Source organism: Pristis pectinata, chromosome 25, assembly GCF_009764475.1.
Source record: "Pristis pectinata isolate sPriPec2 chromosome 25, sPriPec2.1.pri, whole genome shotgun sequence".
Lineage (NCBI taxonomy): Eukaryota > Metazoa > Chordata > Chondrichthyes > Rhinopristiformes > Pristidae > Pristis > Pristis pectinata.
In genome coordinates, this window is record NC_067429.1 from 27,307,708 (window position 1) to 27,325,785 (window position 18,078).

Here is an 18,078-nt window from a genome sequence, read left to right on the forward strand (position 1 = left end):
TTCTTACACTATTTATTTATTTTTTGTAATTTATAGTCATTTTACATCTTTGCACTGTATTGCTGCCATAAAACGACATATTTTATGTCATTTAAATCAGTGATAATAAATCTGACTGGTTCTTGGTCCATAGAATCCTTATGATACTGTTCATGCATGAAGTGGCTGCAGTGACCATGTCTTGTTTGGATCCAATTTACTGCCTTCCATTATTTATGCAGCAGGTCAATTCCAGGGAGCTTTTGGATCAGAGATCAGCTGTTTCATTCCAGGTTTTCCTCCAAACTGCTGACTGTAGCATCCTTCAACAGCTTGGGCTTGAGTCTTAAATGTTTCTGGGAGGGCTGGCTTGTTGTTTGGGCAGTTTATTTTCATGTTATTCATGGTTCAGGATGTTGGTATCACTGGCAGTGCCAGCAATTAGCGCTTGTCCTTACTTGCCCCTGAACCCAGTGCCTTACTAGACCATTTAAGAGTCAACCACATTGCTATCACACATAAGACCAGGCCAAGTAAAATAGCAGATCTGATAGTTATCTAACAACTATTGTAATAGTTTCATGCTCATCATTATTAATGACTTTTTTTTAAAATGCACATTCCTTAATTAATTTAAATTTCACAGCTGCTAAATTAAAGTTTAAGCTCATATTTATCTAGATTGTTAGTCCAGACCTCTGGATTACCAGTTCAGTAATTTAGTTCAGTACTTTAACCGCTATACCACCATCACATTTTCTACATTTGGCTTCTTCGCAATGAATGTCTGGAGGGCCATTGTTGCCAAGAAACCACTGAATCAGTGTAGACCTCAGGTTTCCACAGAGAGCAAACATTGCAGAATTTAGAAGAACATCCAAACATTTGGAATGAGAACTTGTTGCCCAGGTGCACAATACTGAAAGGACCAATGTTACAGCCAAAGTGCAGAGTACTCTTCCATTGACACCCCAGCTAATTCCAGTGAACCTTTGCTATATATTCACTTGATTCTTGATCTTCTCAGCCAATTTGTGATGATGCTTATGAAAGGTCAAAGTGCAGACAATCGTCGTAAGGGAAGGATCAAGTTGAACATTCTTGTTGTGAAAGATGACATTGAGATGAACACATGCTATGAGCTGAAATGCTGAGAGTCTTGATGAAGGGTCTTGGCCTGAAACATCGACTGTATATTTCCCTCCATGGATGCTGCCTGACCTGCTGAGCTCCTCCAGCACTTTTTGTGTATTGCTCCAGATTCCAGCATCTGCAGAATTTCTTGTGTCAAAGTATTTATTCAGTCTCTTAGTCATGTCCTCTGACTCTGTTGCTAACGCAGTTCCTAATTACACCCTTAATCCTTTCACTATCCTCAAAGCTTTTATCACCCTTGTCTCCCCTTTTATGTTACCCATTCATGTTTCCACACGAGTCTGCTACATTCTCTGAACTGTTTCCAATGCATAGATTTTATATTTCATTTACATTTATCTACAGAGGTGCTCTACCATCTACTTATTTCTATTTGCAATGTAAATACTCCATAATTTAAGAAGGAATCCATTACAGGTGGACCAGAAACAATGGTCATTACCATCGGTTCCAAGCCCACTTATGGCAGAGCAATCTGATCGGTCCCATTCTCCCTCTCCTTATCTGCCTGTACCTTTACAACTTACATTCCCATCAATCCCCCTTTGATTCTCTTTCCATTTCCCTACCCTAATGGATAACTTTTACAGTAACCGATTAAAACTAGCAGTACATCTTTGGGATGTGGGAGGAAATCAGAGCATCCGGACGAAACCCATGCAATCATGGGGAGAACATGCAAACTCCACATAGGCAACACCCGAGAACAGGCAGGTAGTGTCGTATCAAGAAAACCTTCAAAGAGCAATGGAAGACATTCGGGAGGTGGATAAGTTGGGAACAAACCAAACATATTCTTACAAGGAGGTAAGACAGTACTGCATCTATCATATGACAAAGAAACAAACTGAAATAAAAGAAAAAAAAGGTCTGTAGCAAATGTCAACTGCAGAGCAGAAAACCAGTCAGAATGCAGAATATAGGAGGAAACTTTTCCCCTTTTGCACTAGTTATTTATTTTTGTAGCTTATAGTAATTTTGATGTCTTGCACTGTACTTCTGCCGCAAAACAACAAATTTTACGACATATGTCAGTGATTAAAAAAAATGATTCTGAACTGGAAAAAATGAAAGGGCAAAGTAAGAATGTGTGTAAACATGAATGGGTAACATCAAAGGGGAGATGAGAGAGATAACAGTTTAAAAGTTTTGAGGATAGTGAAAGGATTAAGGATGTAGTTAGGAACCACGTTAATGACAGAGTCAGAGGACATGACTAAGGGACTGGATGAATACTTTGCTCAGCATTTCAACTCATAGCACGTGTTCATCTCAATGTCATCTTTCGCAATAAGGTTCAACTTGATCCTTCCAAGGTGAAGATGAAGTGTCTTGACCCGAAACGTCAACAGTCCACTTCCCTCCGTAGATGCTGCCCGACCTGCTGAGTTTCTCCAGTGCTTTGTGTGTTGCTCCAGATTCCAGCATCTGCAGTCTCCTGTGTCCATGAAAATACCTAAGAGGGAAAGAGCCGATTTCAGTACCCTTATCACTAGAAGTAGCCGTGTCTAATTTAAGCTTCCTTCTATCCATCCTCATACATGCACCAGACTGGAGCTGCCATTTCTATCTCCAGTCTTTTTTCTTCCTTTCCCCTCTGGCTCTCCCTGGTTCCTCATCCCAGCTATCATTCCTTTTTTCATTTCTCCACCCACCCCCCCCCCCACCCCCTCTCAAGGTTCTGTGCAGTTTAAAAGTTCTCCTCCAGTCCATCTGCACTTCTGGATCTCCCAAGTCTCCTGCTGATCAACTCTGGAAAATAAGTCTGCAGTTTCCCTTGGTGTCCCTCCTGGCATCTCCTGGAAGGACCCGTTGAAGCATTTGTCGCTGCTTCCTTAGGTGGTACCAATTGATCCTCCGTCTCTCTGACCAGCCTTGATACCCAGGTGCCAGCAGGGAACTAACCTTTATCAGCTCCAACTCATCTCTCAGATGGTGACCCCCTACAATCTAATGGCAAATCAGTTATCCTGTCTGTCTCCCCATGTGCCTTTGGAATACCATTTCACTCACAATTTCCTTGACAATCCATGGGCTTACATTGAATTGTTTCACAGACATCTACAAACTTGGCAGAATAGTGGCTGAGAGACCAATGCCAGATTCCCTCAAAGAAACCTTACCTTGGATACACCTTTTACCATTTTTCCTGAGAAACATGCCCACTGTAGCACGGTGATTCGTCTTACAAAATCACCATGTGATCTGTTCTACACCTCTGATACTTTCTCTGCCTTTGGACATCTGACTTGATTCCACCTCTCTTATCTATAGGCTTTCACTCTTTCCCAAGCTGAATCTTTCTTTGGTTTCTCTACTCATACCGTGCCCATGAGATCCATGTCCTTCTCCTTTGACCCTATTCTTACCAAACTGTTGATCACCTTAATTCCATTCCTGCACCATTTTTTTTGGCCAATATCATCTCAGGTACCCTTCCAATTGTCTATCATCACCACGGTGCTTTGGATATATATCCTCGAGCTCTGTCCTCTGATTTAGCAATTCCTACCCCAATTCCAACCCCTCTTTCTTCTCAAATTCTTGAACCTGCTGCTACCTTCCAAATCCATGTCCAACTTTGCCAGCATGGCAAGTTTGTTAGAGCTTTCTGATCATACTTCCGTCCTTTCTACAGTACAGAAAGTATCCGCATCTAAGTCATTATTGACATCATTTGTGAATGTGACCATGGTAAACTATCCCTTCTTGTTCTTTTTGATCTTCCAGCAGCCTTTGATATGGTTGATCACACCTTCTTCCCCTCAGGACTCCCCTCCATCATTCAGATGGTTGGGACTACACTTGGTTGGTTCCATTCTTATCTGTTTTGTCAGAAAATCACCTCCAATGATTTCTGCAGTCTTCAGAGGCCCATCCTTGGGCTTCTTCTAATGCTCGTGTACATTGGTGATATCCAAAATACACAGTTGTTTCCAGAAATGGCTGATGACACCCCGCTCTACCTCACCACCTACCCACTTGACTCTTCTGTTATCTCTAACTTGTCACAATGTCTGGATGAGCAGATGTTTCTTCCAATCGTTGTCTATGGTCACTGCACAAACTTCATTCATAGTCAGTTGTTATTTATTGTAAGAATATTAATAGTTCTCTATTGAATATAGTTAAACATAAGGGTAGGGCAGTGGATGTGCCAACATGGGCTTTAGTAAAGCATTTGACAAGGTCTCTCATGGCAGGCTGGCCCAGAAGAATAAGTCACATGAAATCCACTGTGAGTTGGTAAGTTGGTCATAGTAGTGGAGGGATGTTTCATTGACTGGAAGTCTGTGACCACTGGTGTTCCACAAGGATCAGTGCTGGGACCTCTATATATATATAGGTCTGGATGAAAATGTATTTGATCTGATCAGTAAGCTTGCAGATGACACAAAATTTAGTGCAGTTGTGAATAGTAAGGAAGTTTGTCAAATTTTACAGCAGGATATAGATCAGTTGGAGATTTGGGCAGAGAAATGGCAGATGGAGTTTAATCTGGATGGATGTGAGGTATTACGTTTTGGGAGGTCAAATACAAGAATATAGAGTAAATGGCAGGACCTTTGGGAGCAACAATGTGTGGAGGGATCATGGGTGTAAATCCATGGCTCCATGCGGGTGGCAACATAAGTGGATATGGTGGTGAGAAGGGTGTATGGCATGCTTGCCTCAATGGTCAGGGCATTGGCTATAGAGGTCGGGAAGTCATGTTGCAGCTGTGTAGAACTTTGGTTAGGCCACGTTTGATGTATTGTCTATAGTTCTGGTTGCTACACTATGGGAGTGACGTGGAGGCTTTGGAGAGGGTGCAGAGGAGATTTATCGGGATGTTGCCTGGATTGGAGAGTTTTAGCTATAAGGAATAGTTGGATAAACTACTTTTTCCAGAGTGTTGGAGGCTGAGGGGCGACCTGATGGGAGTATGTGAAATTATGAGAGGCATAGATATGGTTAGTTTTTTCCTCAGGATGAAAATGCCAAATACTAGAGGGCATAGGTTTGGGGTGAGAGAGGGAAAGTTTAAGGAGGTGTGTGAGGCAAACTTTTTACACAGAGAGCAGTGGGTGCCTGGTACTTTCTGCCAGGGGAGGTAATAGAAGCAGATACAATAGCAAGACTTGACAGGCATTTAGACAGACACATGAACAGAAAGGGAATGGAGGGATACGGACCATGTGCAGGCAGATGGGATTATTTTAGATTGGCATCAAGGTCAGCACAGACATGGTGGGCTGAGGACTTTAAAATTCACATCACTGTTGACCCCAAGAAGACCAGAAATATATACCCCTTGTGATGCATCAATCGAGCTGAAGATGAAACTTGCAGATAGAGATGACAGTCAAAGTCACTAAACTCCATTGTGGTGAAGGAAATCCAATAGATGGCTAGGGATATGCCGAGACCCAAAGGATCTGAATCAAAGAACCAAAAGGGACCTCAACCCAACTCCAGCTTTGGAGAAAATCACACCAGAATTTCAGCAAACGATGTCAGAAATGGCTGTTGGAATGTGAAGCTTCATGAGGAATTTTCACTGTTAGCACTTGAATGATTCAAGTTCCAATGTCTATCTTCAGCCCTTACAACCCATGGACCCACAACCTTTGCGATCACTTCCTTTAGGATCCATCTTTCAGCTCCATTACTTTGCCCGGTACTATTCCCCAGTGGTAGTGATTGTTTAAATTCCTCCTTCCCTTTTATCCCACAATTTTCTATTATTTTTGGAGTGCTTTTTGCGGCCTCTACTGTGAAGACAGATAGAAAATGTTGAACATTTCTGCTATTTCCTTATTCCCACATTAATTCCCCCACTTCAGCTTCTAAGGAACCAATTTTATTTTTGTTGTCCTTTTCCTTTGTGTGGACATGCAGTTCTTCCAATCTGTTTTGATAGTCTTTTCTAGTTTATTCTTGGAGTCTATTTTCTCATAACTTGTCAGTTTTTTAGATTAAACATTGCTCCCAATTCTTAGATCTACCGTTATACTTTGGAACATAATAAGAATTTTCTTTCAGTCATATATCATCCACAACTTCGTTCACTGGCCACAGATGAATCCCTTTCACATAGAGTTGTCAGTTATCAATGGTATGTGTCTTTGTTGATAGTTATAAAGTATTTCTTTAAATGTCTTTAACTGCACCTACCATCAAGCCCTTTAATCAAATTTCTCAATCTACTTTAGCCAAAACTATGTGATGTCTTTATTTAAGCTTATGACCATAGTTATACACTTAGGTTTTTTGTTCTTAACTGAATGTAAAATTCTATTATATTATGATCACGCTTCCCAAGAGGATACTGTACTAGAAGGTTATTAATAAATCCTTGAGCAACAAGCAATCTGCTGGAGGAACTCAGCGGATTGAGCAGTATCCGTGGGGGGAAAGGAATTGTCGATGTTTTGGGTCAAAACCCTGCCTCAGGTCTCATGTGTCAATAATTCCTTTCCTGCCATAGATGCTGCTTGACCAGCTGAGTTCCTCCAGCAGATTGTTTGTTGCTCCAGATTCCAGCATCTGCAGCCTCTTTTGTCTCCATTAATAAATTCTTGTCTCATTACACTACACCTGGAATGTGGGCCTCGGCTGATTGAAAGGGTTGTTGACCTTGGATGATTGGGAAGTTTACAAGCCAGATTAATGGGTTCGGAAGGAGCAAGATCAGAAGGTGAGAGTTGATGCTGGTGGTGGGTTAGGAGCCCAGAAGGATCAAATGTAAGTATGGAATTTATCTATGGGCATCACAGTCCAATGGTTTATTGTCCCAGGAATGCCCAGAGCATTTCATAAGAATTGGCATCATTCTGAAAATGAATGACTAGGCAGGATCTCGATTGGAAATACCCAGTTCAATTTCTGGAATAGCACAACTCAATCTGGAAATCGTTGCAGTTGCATTCTACTCTTGCAAAAAAAGATTTTCTGGTGTGTAGCATTGAAAAATCAGTGCCACATGTCCCAGTTTATGGGCCACAGTATCAAAGTGCTTGAATGGAATTAGGATGCAGATCAGCCACAAAAATCTCTTTAATTGGCAGAACAACCTTGAGGAGCCAAATGGTCTGCTTCTATTCCCATGTAATACAATCCTACACTATTATTGCCACATTGATTCCTTTCTTTCTCCCTTCCCCGTTCCTGCCAAATGCATTATAGCCAGGAATGTTTATGCCAAATTTCTGTCGCAGCCAATGAATCAGAATCCCCACCAGTAGCTTCTGGTACAGCTCATTTTTAACTTGTATGTAACAGTTCTTTGGGTTAAAGCACATCCATTCCAATTGCTACTTTAGCTAGTCATTACTCTTTCTATCCCATTCTTTAGTTTGTTCCTCTTCTGCTGACTCTCTTGTCTGCTCTCCTCTGCCAAATTAGTTTAAAATTCCTCTCCTACATCATTGTTGTTAGATCTTTGACTTGTCTTGCATCTGGGCCACATGTCACATTTTGTTAAGGGATGTTCTGTAACTTGGTCTGTTGATACAAAAGACGAAAAATAACCTACCCAGCCCACTGCTTTCCCAGACTGCCAATAGTTATGATGCTCATAGATAGTGATAGCATCGACAAGGTTGGGAGGTGGAGTGGAGGCCACTGAATCCAGGAAGGCAACAGTGAACAGCCAAGGAGGTAAGTGGGTATAGAAACTGAAAGATTCAGAAATGTGGCAGAGCTGAGGGGAAATCTCGCATCAGTAATAGTGGCAGTAGTCATACCCAAATTACTTCAACCATTGCAGTGCAATACTGCAGAAAAACAGTATGAGAATTGTTTTTGATCTCCCTCTCTCTTGATCTCTTTTGTACTGAATGAGATAAAAAGAACTTGCATTTTACACTGAAGACTTCAAACCCTGCAAAAGGACTTTACAGCATGGAACCTGCAGTCATAATGATGACAAAATTGTCAGTGTTTGTAATCATTTCTTTGAGAAATTAAGCCATTTCAGATTTTAGTGCACATGCATTTAACACAGAATCCCCATGTTACTTAAAACATCCAGCCCTTTCTTGCATCATAATTTCCTTATTTGCTGTGGTAACTTATTTCAAGTTGGGAAGAATAAAACTGTACCACCAAGTGTACAGACAGATAAGGAGCATTCCAGGCAGCAACAACAGTCTGCATTTGTACAATGTTATACAACAATCCCAAACCATTACAGGCAGAGCAGGCATAGAGAGGCAGAGAATAGGTGCTGAATGTGGATGGGGGGCCAAAGTGATTCACTTTTGAAGGGCGTAGGGCAGTGAAGACATGGGGTAAGAGTTCTTGACCACAGACACTGGTGGCTGAGAAATGGTGTAAGGGAGGGAAGCAGCAGATGCACAGAAAAACAAAGGCCTCCTGCTCTGATGTAATGTTTGGCAAGATTGTACAGGCAGAATGAAACAAGGCAATGGTAGGATTTTGAAAGTGATGCACTGGACATCATTCTCTGATGTTCTGCATTATAAATGAGACAGTTTTAACAGTAGGGACAAATAAGAAAACATACAAATTTCCATTCTGAAGTGACTCTTTTCATTAAAGGAACTGAGTTTAAACAGCAGGAACAAATTAATTGCACAGTAATAGAGGTCAGCACCATGCTGTTTAAACTGAGTTTCTGGAACAGCTTCTGAGCTGAACTAAAATTCCCCGATGCAGCATTCATGGCTTTTAAATATTTAATAAACTGCAGGCAAAGAGTAGCAGGCAATCAAATCACTGAGGACCTATATGCAACATTCAAAGGATCAGAACTCAGTTCTGACTATAGTTTTAGTTGCTTAATTGAAAGCTGAGTATGGTTATACAGTGGGCAGCTGAGCCAAGCATCAATGAAAACGTTCCCTATCCAACGCTACCCATCCTGAAAGGACATGTCTTTGTGTGGGTGCCAGTAAGGATAATAATTGGGCTTGAATAGAACATCAAACAGTAGAGCACAGCAACAGGCCCTTCGGCCCATGATGTCTGTGCCAAACACAATGCCAAATTAAACAAATTGAACTAAGGCGTGACACCTGAACAAGTTGTTGCCATTGACAGGAGTCAACCATAAACAGAAAGCTGGGAAATAAAACAAGGACAATGGAAGACATCAATGGAGCATTTATGCAGGTGTTATAATACACTAGTTAGACTCATCTTATAATACACCAGTCAGATTTCTCTCAGAGAACTCTCAGAGGGTCTTTTAAGAGACTTTTAGATAGGTACATGGAGCTGAGAAAAATAGAGGGCTATGGGTAAGACTAGTAATTTCTAAGGTAGGGACATGTTAGGCACAGCTTTGTGGGCCGAAGGGCCTGAATTGTGCCGTAGGTTTTCTATGTTTCTATGCTTCTAGAACTGTGTGAGCTTTTGTCACAGAATTTTAGAAATGAACATGTATATTGAGAGCAGAAGCAAGAGCAGTAAAAGTTAACCAATTAAGCTACGTGGGTTGTGAGGGAGATGCAAACTCAGGAGTCAACAGTGCAAGTTAAGGCATTTCGTCGTGTATTATCATCAACTTTATACATACAGTACCTTTAACATAGTTCCAAGCGCTTTACACTGACACCAAACTGAAGAGGGGGGAAGAGGAAGAAGTGTTCTACCTAGATAACCAACATCCTCTGGACAAAGCAAGTGAGGGCTTGACAGGAGGAACAGAGTTCTCAAATGATGTAGAACTGGAATAGATTACGGAGACAGGAAGGAACTAGAACACAGGATAAAATAAGTTTGTAAGTTTTAAAATCAAGGCTTTCAGACACTATGAGCCAATATAGTCAGTGAGCAGAGGGATAATGGGTGGGTGGAACAGCAGGAATATGTTAAAATTACAGAAGGGTGGAGGATGGGAAGTCTGCCAGAAGAGCATTGGAATAGTTAAGTCTGGAGGTGAGAGCAGCATGGATGGGGGTTTTCAGAGTAGATTGGGGTGACGCAGTGGAGCAGACAGGTAATATTACCACAGTGCAAGTAGGGAGGCTTAATGTTAGAGGGAACATGTGATCAGAAACTTAGCTCAGAACTGCTCAGAAGACTAGCCGGCAAAGGGGGTTCATTATGGATGGAGTTTGTGGTGGGTGCCAAAGACAAGGCTTTGTTTTTTCTCTGAGACACAAGAGACTGCAGATGCTGGAACCTGGAGCAAAAATCAAGATGCTGGAGGAACTCAGCAGGGCAGGGCCCATCTACGGAGGGAAATAAGACAGTCAATGTTTCGGGTTGAGGTCCTTCATCTAGACTAGATGAAGGGTCTCGACCCAAAATGTCGACTGTTCATTTCTCTCCGTAGATGCTGCTTGACCTGCTGAGTTCCTCCAGCATCTTTTAATTTTTGTTTTTCTCTGATAATCATTTGGAGGAAGTTATGGTACTCCAGGACTGAATGCTGGCTGTGCAGTTCCACAAGAAAGAGATGGGGGAAAGACTGAAAGACAAGAACAGAAAATGCTGGAGACTCTCAGCAGCTCAAGAGAAAGAGAAACAAAGTTAACATTGCAGACCGTAGACCCTTCATCAGAACCGAGGTTGTTTATTCTGGTGACATCCAGCAGGAGTGAGGTACAGCTGGATGTCGTAAATGTACCTGTGTAATCCTAAAACATGCTTTCACCAGCTTAGTTTCTCATCAGACAGGAAGGATGCAGGAGCAGGTGAGGAGTTTGCTGGTGTTACTGCAGTCCTGCTGGCATTCAATCCTAGGAGGTGTCCAATCTTGGGAGTGGGCGAAAAGGGGAAGAACCTGATGGCTGATCCTGGGAAGAATCTGAGTCCTGTTTCTGGGGAAGGACCCAATCTCTGAACCCAAAGTCTATGATCTCCAGTCTTAGTTCATGCCCAATGAAATGGGCACTTGGATCAGAACCAGATCGCAGTCAGATTCAGGACTGTGAGGAGAGGATAAGAGAAAAATGGGAGAAGGAAACAACACTAGGTACTCAAATAAACAACACTCAAGGGCAAATAAAGATGCAATGGAAAAAGAAATCCCACTGGTGACAGAAAAGCATGAAACATTCTTCAAATCCGTTGATAACACACTGAATATTAGATGTGGCCTACTAGCCTGATTTTAATGTAACATTTGGCTGAAGGGTGACCTGATAGATGTGAATAAACATATGAGGGGGATAGACAGAGTAGGTAGTAAAAATCTTGTTTCCATGGTAGGAAAGTCAAAGACAAGAGGGTGTAGGTTTAAGGTGAGAGCTAAGAGGCTTAGAAGGGATCTGAGGGGGAATTTTTCCACAGAGTGTGGTTCGAGTGTGGAATGCACTGGTTGAAGAGATGGTGAAGTCAGATACAACATTTAAGAAGCACCTAGACAAACACTTCAATCGTTCGGGCATAAAAGGCTAACTTAATGCAGATAAATGGAATTAATGTGGATAGATACAATGGGAGGCATGGACATGATAGGCCACAGGGCCTGTTTCTGTGCTGTAAGGCTCTATGACTCTATTACAATTGTGTTCACACGCTGTCTTACTTGGATTGGTTGGGTTGTTACAGAATCTTTCTGCCAGCAAAGACTGATGGGCAAATGATCCAGCCAAAGTTGGTTCCTGTTTAAAATCCCTCAGTTTATTACATAAATAGTTATGAACTCATCAGCTTTAAACAGTGACAAAATTTACCCATTGGTGAACTTAACAGAGCATCAACTGGAAGAATTGAACTGAAAAACAATTATATTGTGAATAAATATTGAATTGAGTGTAATACAAAGAAAAGCATAAACCAAGGACAGAAAGAAACAACTATAGATGTCTGAAGCTGTAGTTTCTTTCTGTCCTTGGTTTGTGCCTTTGGATGTTCTAACTTTGAAAAATGTGAAGTGAAACCAACACATTCAGGAAGAATTAAGGGCTTAGTTATACTATTTCAATGAGATTAACTCAGAGGTATGATTACACAATAAAGTTGACACCCAGCCACACAAAGCTGCATCAGTGTAGATGACCAAGACCATGGTCAAACGTTAGGGTTGTAGAAGCAGTCAAATGTTGCTATTTAACAGACACCTGATAAGTATCATCAAGCTCAAGTTAAATAGATAAATGAGGCATTGATACGAGTTAGGACAGAGATAGCCAAGTTTGGATGACCATGTGTTATAGACTTTTTCTCCTGCACCCCCTTATCTTGAAACTATTTTGTTGGACTTTGGATAAGTAGTCCTATGCCAAAATGTCATTTAATATTGCAGCAAATCTATTTTCATTTTCTAGCTATTTATTTTCATCATTGTTAAATGACTAACTTTGTCTTCATCACTTTAACTGTTACCTCCGCAGATATTTTCTTCATATCCTTCCTTTCCTCAGTGTGCTTTGACTACAAGGTAAGCTATACATTTATGTTCTTCTCAACCCCTCTGCAGACTTTAACGTCTTTGACTACTGTTCTGGTAAATACACCACCTCGAATTTGGAGAAAGAGATGTAATGATTTTTTATTCCATCAATATAGGAGAGAGTATACTGATTTTTATACACAATTGAGGCAAAGACTGCGATTGATAGCTGAGAAATAGTGGTGCAGCCATATAGGAGTGCCACTAATGGACAGAAGGCCATATTAGCTCACCCCCAGGTCCTCCATGATGTTCTCAATACTCTGCATCTGGGTCAGGACAGAAGACCTCCACCATCTTAGCAGTACCAGGTTCCCATCTTCCACATTTCTGATACCCTACAGTATATAATCTCTCTGCTGGTTTCTCTTTTCCTTTATCTCATTCATAGTCCTGGTTCTCAATGTTCAAAGATATATTGACTGGTATATTTTTAACAGACTGTACTGAACCTCTGAATTATTGAATCTCTCATTTAACCTCTTGTATGCACAGGGCATGTAAAGAGGTAGGTGAGGGTGGACCTTAATCATTGAATCAGCATAACAGGTCCACAGGAAGAACTTGTTGAAGTGTTACCTTGCTGGTCTGGCATGATGCCTTATTGGCTTTCACCAGAATCTCACATTTTCAGTAAATGTCCAAAGGAATGGTCTTGTGCTCATAAAACAGACTTTGATTCAAGTTGTGACCTGAATGCCAATAGTTCTTCTAATGTAAGGCCAAGGTCTTTTTAAATGAAACATTTGTTTGCATATTACCCTTGGTTTCTCAAAATAGCTACATGTACTCCTCACCTCCTTTCAGAGCAGGTAGCTCCTCATTAATCCTCGTTCCTTATGTTGGAATTCTCTGCTCTGTTTCGGTGTGAGATGCCTACGCACAAACTTCATGAAAGAAGCACATGCGGGTGATGGATGACCAAACTAGTGCCAAATGAATGGACATCCAAAGTGCTGTGGAGGACACTGAGGGAGTGTGAGCTTGCTGGTTCATGGCAGATCAGCAAGGTAGGTCTTCAGCAAATTCTTCCTGTTGACATGTGATGCTAATTCAATTATTAAGAAGCACCCATGCCCTTTGCATAGAACCTCTGGCCCTACTTCCTGTGCTGACCTTCCATTTTTCATGATGAGAATACTATCTCCAAAGAGGAGCAAGAAATAACTTCAGCACATCAGCATCCATTGACTACCTCTGATACGGGACCATCCTAACAGGGGGAAATAGATAGGGAAATCATATGGTCAAAGCAGTACACACTGTGAGAAGCAGTAATTGCAAGTGGAGGCAAATGTGCTGTAACCTGGGATATTGCAGGTATGGGCGAATGATACAATCATTGCTGCAGCAACCTGGATATAAGTCTGGTTATAGGTCGTCAAGTTGTATTTGGACCAGGGAACCACAAAGGAATGAAGTTTCTAGAGGAACTCAAGAGCTGCCTTTAAGAGAACATCCAATGAATGAATCCTTGTTGAGCCAATCTGTTTAACATTTCATTATCTTTGTTATTGGTATTGGTATTGGCTTATTATTGCCACTTGTACCGAGGTACAGTGAAAAGCTTGTCTTACAAACAGGACGTAAAGGTCAATTCATTACACAGTGCAGTCCTTTGCCAAGCCTCCTTGCTCTCTTTCTTTTTATTTTGTTTTAAGGGTGCAGGGATCTTCCAACCCTTTGTCCTGTCATACTCCTGTTTTAAAACTGGCCAAACTGCCTAGTACACAGAAGCTGCATGTAATCTTCAAGACATTATTAGGATTGCAATGTTACCTATCCAGTAGCAGAAGATTTGCGTTAAGATCGTAATTGTATGTTTCAGCAGAATTTGTATTGAACCTCCTCCTGCTGCCAAACAGAATAACAATAAGGAGCACTGGTAGCCAGGACCCATTTTGCTTACTAGATTGTAACACCTTGGACTTGAATGTTATCCTGAAGTAAAGGGTGTTGTTCTGTTCCAACAGCGGTCATCTGGATATGAGCTGAATGGAATTCTTTGAACTCCTGTTGCTAGCTGGCCCCTTGGGATCCAGTGTTTTTGGGAATCCAGCCCCTGTGTAGGTGGTCTGTCCTTTAATTTCTAATGTATTCTCTGATTCTCAGCATGGCTTCAACTGGGAGCAGAATCAATCCTTCACTAAGGCAAGCATCTCGTCACCTGAGAGAAATGTCTTCATTGATAACGTTTAATTTATATGATCTCCAGGACTGGTTTAGATTCCATGGAAGGATCTGAGCTGAAATTTTTCTAGTCATTCCTGGGTTATTCATGTTTTTTCCTCTCCCAGGTGATTACAGATTATACTAGAACTGCCATGTATTTGCCTTCTCGCTCAACCCGTCTAAATCACCTCTCCTTGTCATCGCCAGCCATCCCTAAAAGACCCATTTGTTCCTACTTTCTATTTCCTGTCTGTCAACCAACTTTCAATATATGCCAGTATATTACCCCCCAATCCCATGTGGTTTAATTTGGAACACCAACCTCTCTTATGGGACTTTTTCAAAGCCCTTCTGGAGATCCAAATATATCACTTCCATTGATTCCTTTTTTTTATTCTAATGGTTACATCTTCCAAATATTTCAGTAGATTTGTCAAATGTGATTTCCCCTCTCATAAATCCTTGTTGACTTTGTCTAACTCCATTGATATTTTCTATATGTCTTGTCATCCTATCCTTTATAATAACGTCTAGCACATTCCCTACTCTTGATGTTAGGGTCTGTGCGTGCATATTTTCTCTCTTCCTTTTTTAAATAGTGGTGTAACACTTACCACTCTCCTATCAGCAGGAACCATTTCATCATCAGTAGAATTTTGTAAGATGACATCCAATGCATCTGATATTTCCATGGCTACTTCTTTTAGAGCCTGTGATGCAGATTATCGGGCTCTGGGGATTTATCAGCTTTCAGTATTATTAATCCCAATAGAATGTCCAATCTGAGTACTGTGTTTATGGATATTATTTCCACTAATTGGGAAGATTACGATTTGGAGTCACAGACTAAAAGTTAGAGTGACTGGGAAACACATCTGCAGGAGGAGGCTGCAAATGTCAGTCAAAGCTACTGTAGGTCAATTACTCATTTTAAGTCCAAGGCTGATAGATTTTTATAACCAAAGGAATGAAGGGATATGGGGAAACAAATAGGAGTACGTAGTTAGACCACAGGTCAGCTATGACCTTACCAAATGCTAAATAATCTATTATGATGGTGGCACAGGAATACTGTTTTTGGAAGTGTTCCTGAAAAGCAGTAAGCAAAAAGCAAACAAGGAAATGTATGTTGTTACAATTCTAAAAACAGCAAAATTGAACCCTCATAAGTATGCAAACTTATGTTGGAGTCCAGCTGAAACAGAGAAGGATGAAAGGGAATCCAGGATTATTGTTATTAGAGCAGGGGAAGTGGGATTCAACAGACGTGCTTAAAGTTATTAAGGATTTTGATAGAGTAAACAAAGTAAAGCTGTTACCTGTGACATGAGAATTTGCAATCAGAGGGCACAGATTTAGGGCTGTTAGTGTAAGAACCAGAGGTGAAGTGAGGAAAAATCTTCTATGCAGTGTGGTGTTCTGGAATATATTGCTGAGAGGGCAATGGAAGCAAATTCAATCATTACTTTCAAAGGGAATTAGATAAATACTTGAAAAGGAAAACTTTCCAGGGCTTCTGTGAAAAGATCAGGAGAGTGGAGTTAATAGGACACTTCCTTCAAGGAACCGACATTTCCACAAAGTGCTGAATTGTCTCCTGAGACTTATGATTCTATGAACAGTAAGGAGGATTCCAGCAGTTAATACTCTAGGAATTGGGAGTTTCCTGCCAAATATTATCTGCTTAAATTTGCAGAATTCCTCACTACCTCGGGAAAATGGATGTTACTTCAGTTCATTTTTTTTCTATTTACTCACAAGTTGCGTCACTGGTCTGGTGAGCGTTCATGACACATACATTTTACCAAGAAATCATAAGCCCATCCCATTTTACAGGAACCTGTAATTCTTTCTCCTCCTCTTTTGTCCTGTAACATTACATAGCAATGAGAAGTTATCAAACATTCATAGCATGCAAATAAATACAAGTCACTTATTCCAAATTATTGTGTGTTTTTATCTGGGGTTGGGATGCTTTGTACACCCTTTGCCATTGTTCTGTTTTGCACAGGCTGGTAATTGGTGCACTACAATAACTCATATGACCCCAATTACCTGCTTCTTTAAAACAGGACACTGGCAGCTCAAGGTACAATTGCCACATCAGGTTGAAGGAATCTCTTTTCATCATCAAAAGTAATTCAAAAGTCAGGTATAGGTCGAATTACGTCCAGGTTAAAATTCCAGCACTGCTGCTTGAACAATATGCTTTAATTATAACCTCCTGCAAGCATTACCTGGTGCAAAATCACATTTCCATTTCCCAAATCTTCTTGTCTTTGTAATGCCTGAAAATGGTAATCTATAATTAGTACTAAATTACAGTCAGAGCTGTGGACTTACGTCACTGAAGCTGAGGGTGGAACCCTCTTTGAACTTAGTTTCCGTAAGACTGTTAACAGCTGGTGGGGAGTGGATGCCTCTTTTGTTCCATGCTCATGCATTCAAATACATGCTGCAGAAAAGTATCGTCTTCTCAGAGTGCTACCTGCAGTATGTAAAGCATAATTGCTTGTATGCCCAGCAGATGGCACCTACTCATGGGCCTTTTTATTGAACTGGCACACTAATAATTTAACAAAAGTAATTTTCTCTTCAATATTATCGTACCTATTTTGACACAGTCCACACAGCTCCAACTTTGTTTTTAAATTTGGATTGTTCAACCCTCTGTTCTTGAAGGCAGGTTATGTCAAATTGCCAGAAAAAAAAACTGCATATGTTGGAAGTATGAAATAAAAGCAGGAAATGTGAGAAAAACTCAGCAAGTCAGGCAGCATCTGTGGAAATGGAAACAGCCAATGTTTCAGGTCTGGGACCCTTCATTAGAACTGAGGGAGGAACAAGATGGCAGAGACGGGTGGAAAAAAAAGGGAATTTCTCTAATGGAGTGAATAATGGGAGCCGTTAAAATAAGATTAAGATTTGTGTTTATGTAGCACCTTTAATGCAGTAAAATAGTCCAAGATACTTGAAGCCCCAGGGTTCACTTGGCAATTTCCTTTTTGTACTTCACTGAACGTGACTCAATTCATAGGTGAACACTAAGTTCATTAACAAGGTGATGGAGAACTGGAATTACCCAAGGAACCTTACCTAGAAAAGAGCCAATGTTATCAGAAGATATGGTAAGTGGAGGAGGAAGAACCAATGGAAAATATATCTCCTGTGGAAACTATGGTATTATAATGCAACAGGGTATGATCTTTTGAAGATGGGTTCAGCTGCAGAGCTGTGTTCGTGTGCTTGATGTGCTGAAGAATTCTGGGTGACTTCAAGCAAGCACTAGACATGGGTGTTTCAGGAACTCAGATCATGCATGTGTAATGTGCAGATGATGAATCCCAGGCTTAAGGTATTTGATGTGGCAATCCTGTGATGGCTTGATTGCTACCTTACTTTCCTGAGCACGTTTTTTTTAA

At 40.9% G+C, this 18,078-nt stretch overlaps 1 long non-coding RNA gene across 1 annotated transcript in view; it reads right to left on the reverse strand.

The window, feature by feature from the left end:
- Positions 1–2,370: 2,370 nt before the first annotated feature.
- The window catches only part of LOC127582932 (uncharacterized), a 35,458-nt gene continuing 19,750 nt past the window's right edge, over positions 2,371–18,078 (reverse strand). The window contains exon 4 of the long non-coding RNA XR_007958187.1: positions 2,371–2,590. This is a non-coding gene — a long non-coding RNA (uncharacterized LOC127582932). The remainder of the gene's footprint in view (positions 2,591–18,078) is intronic.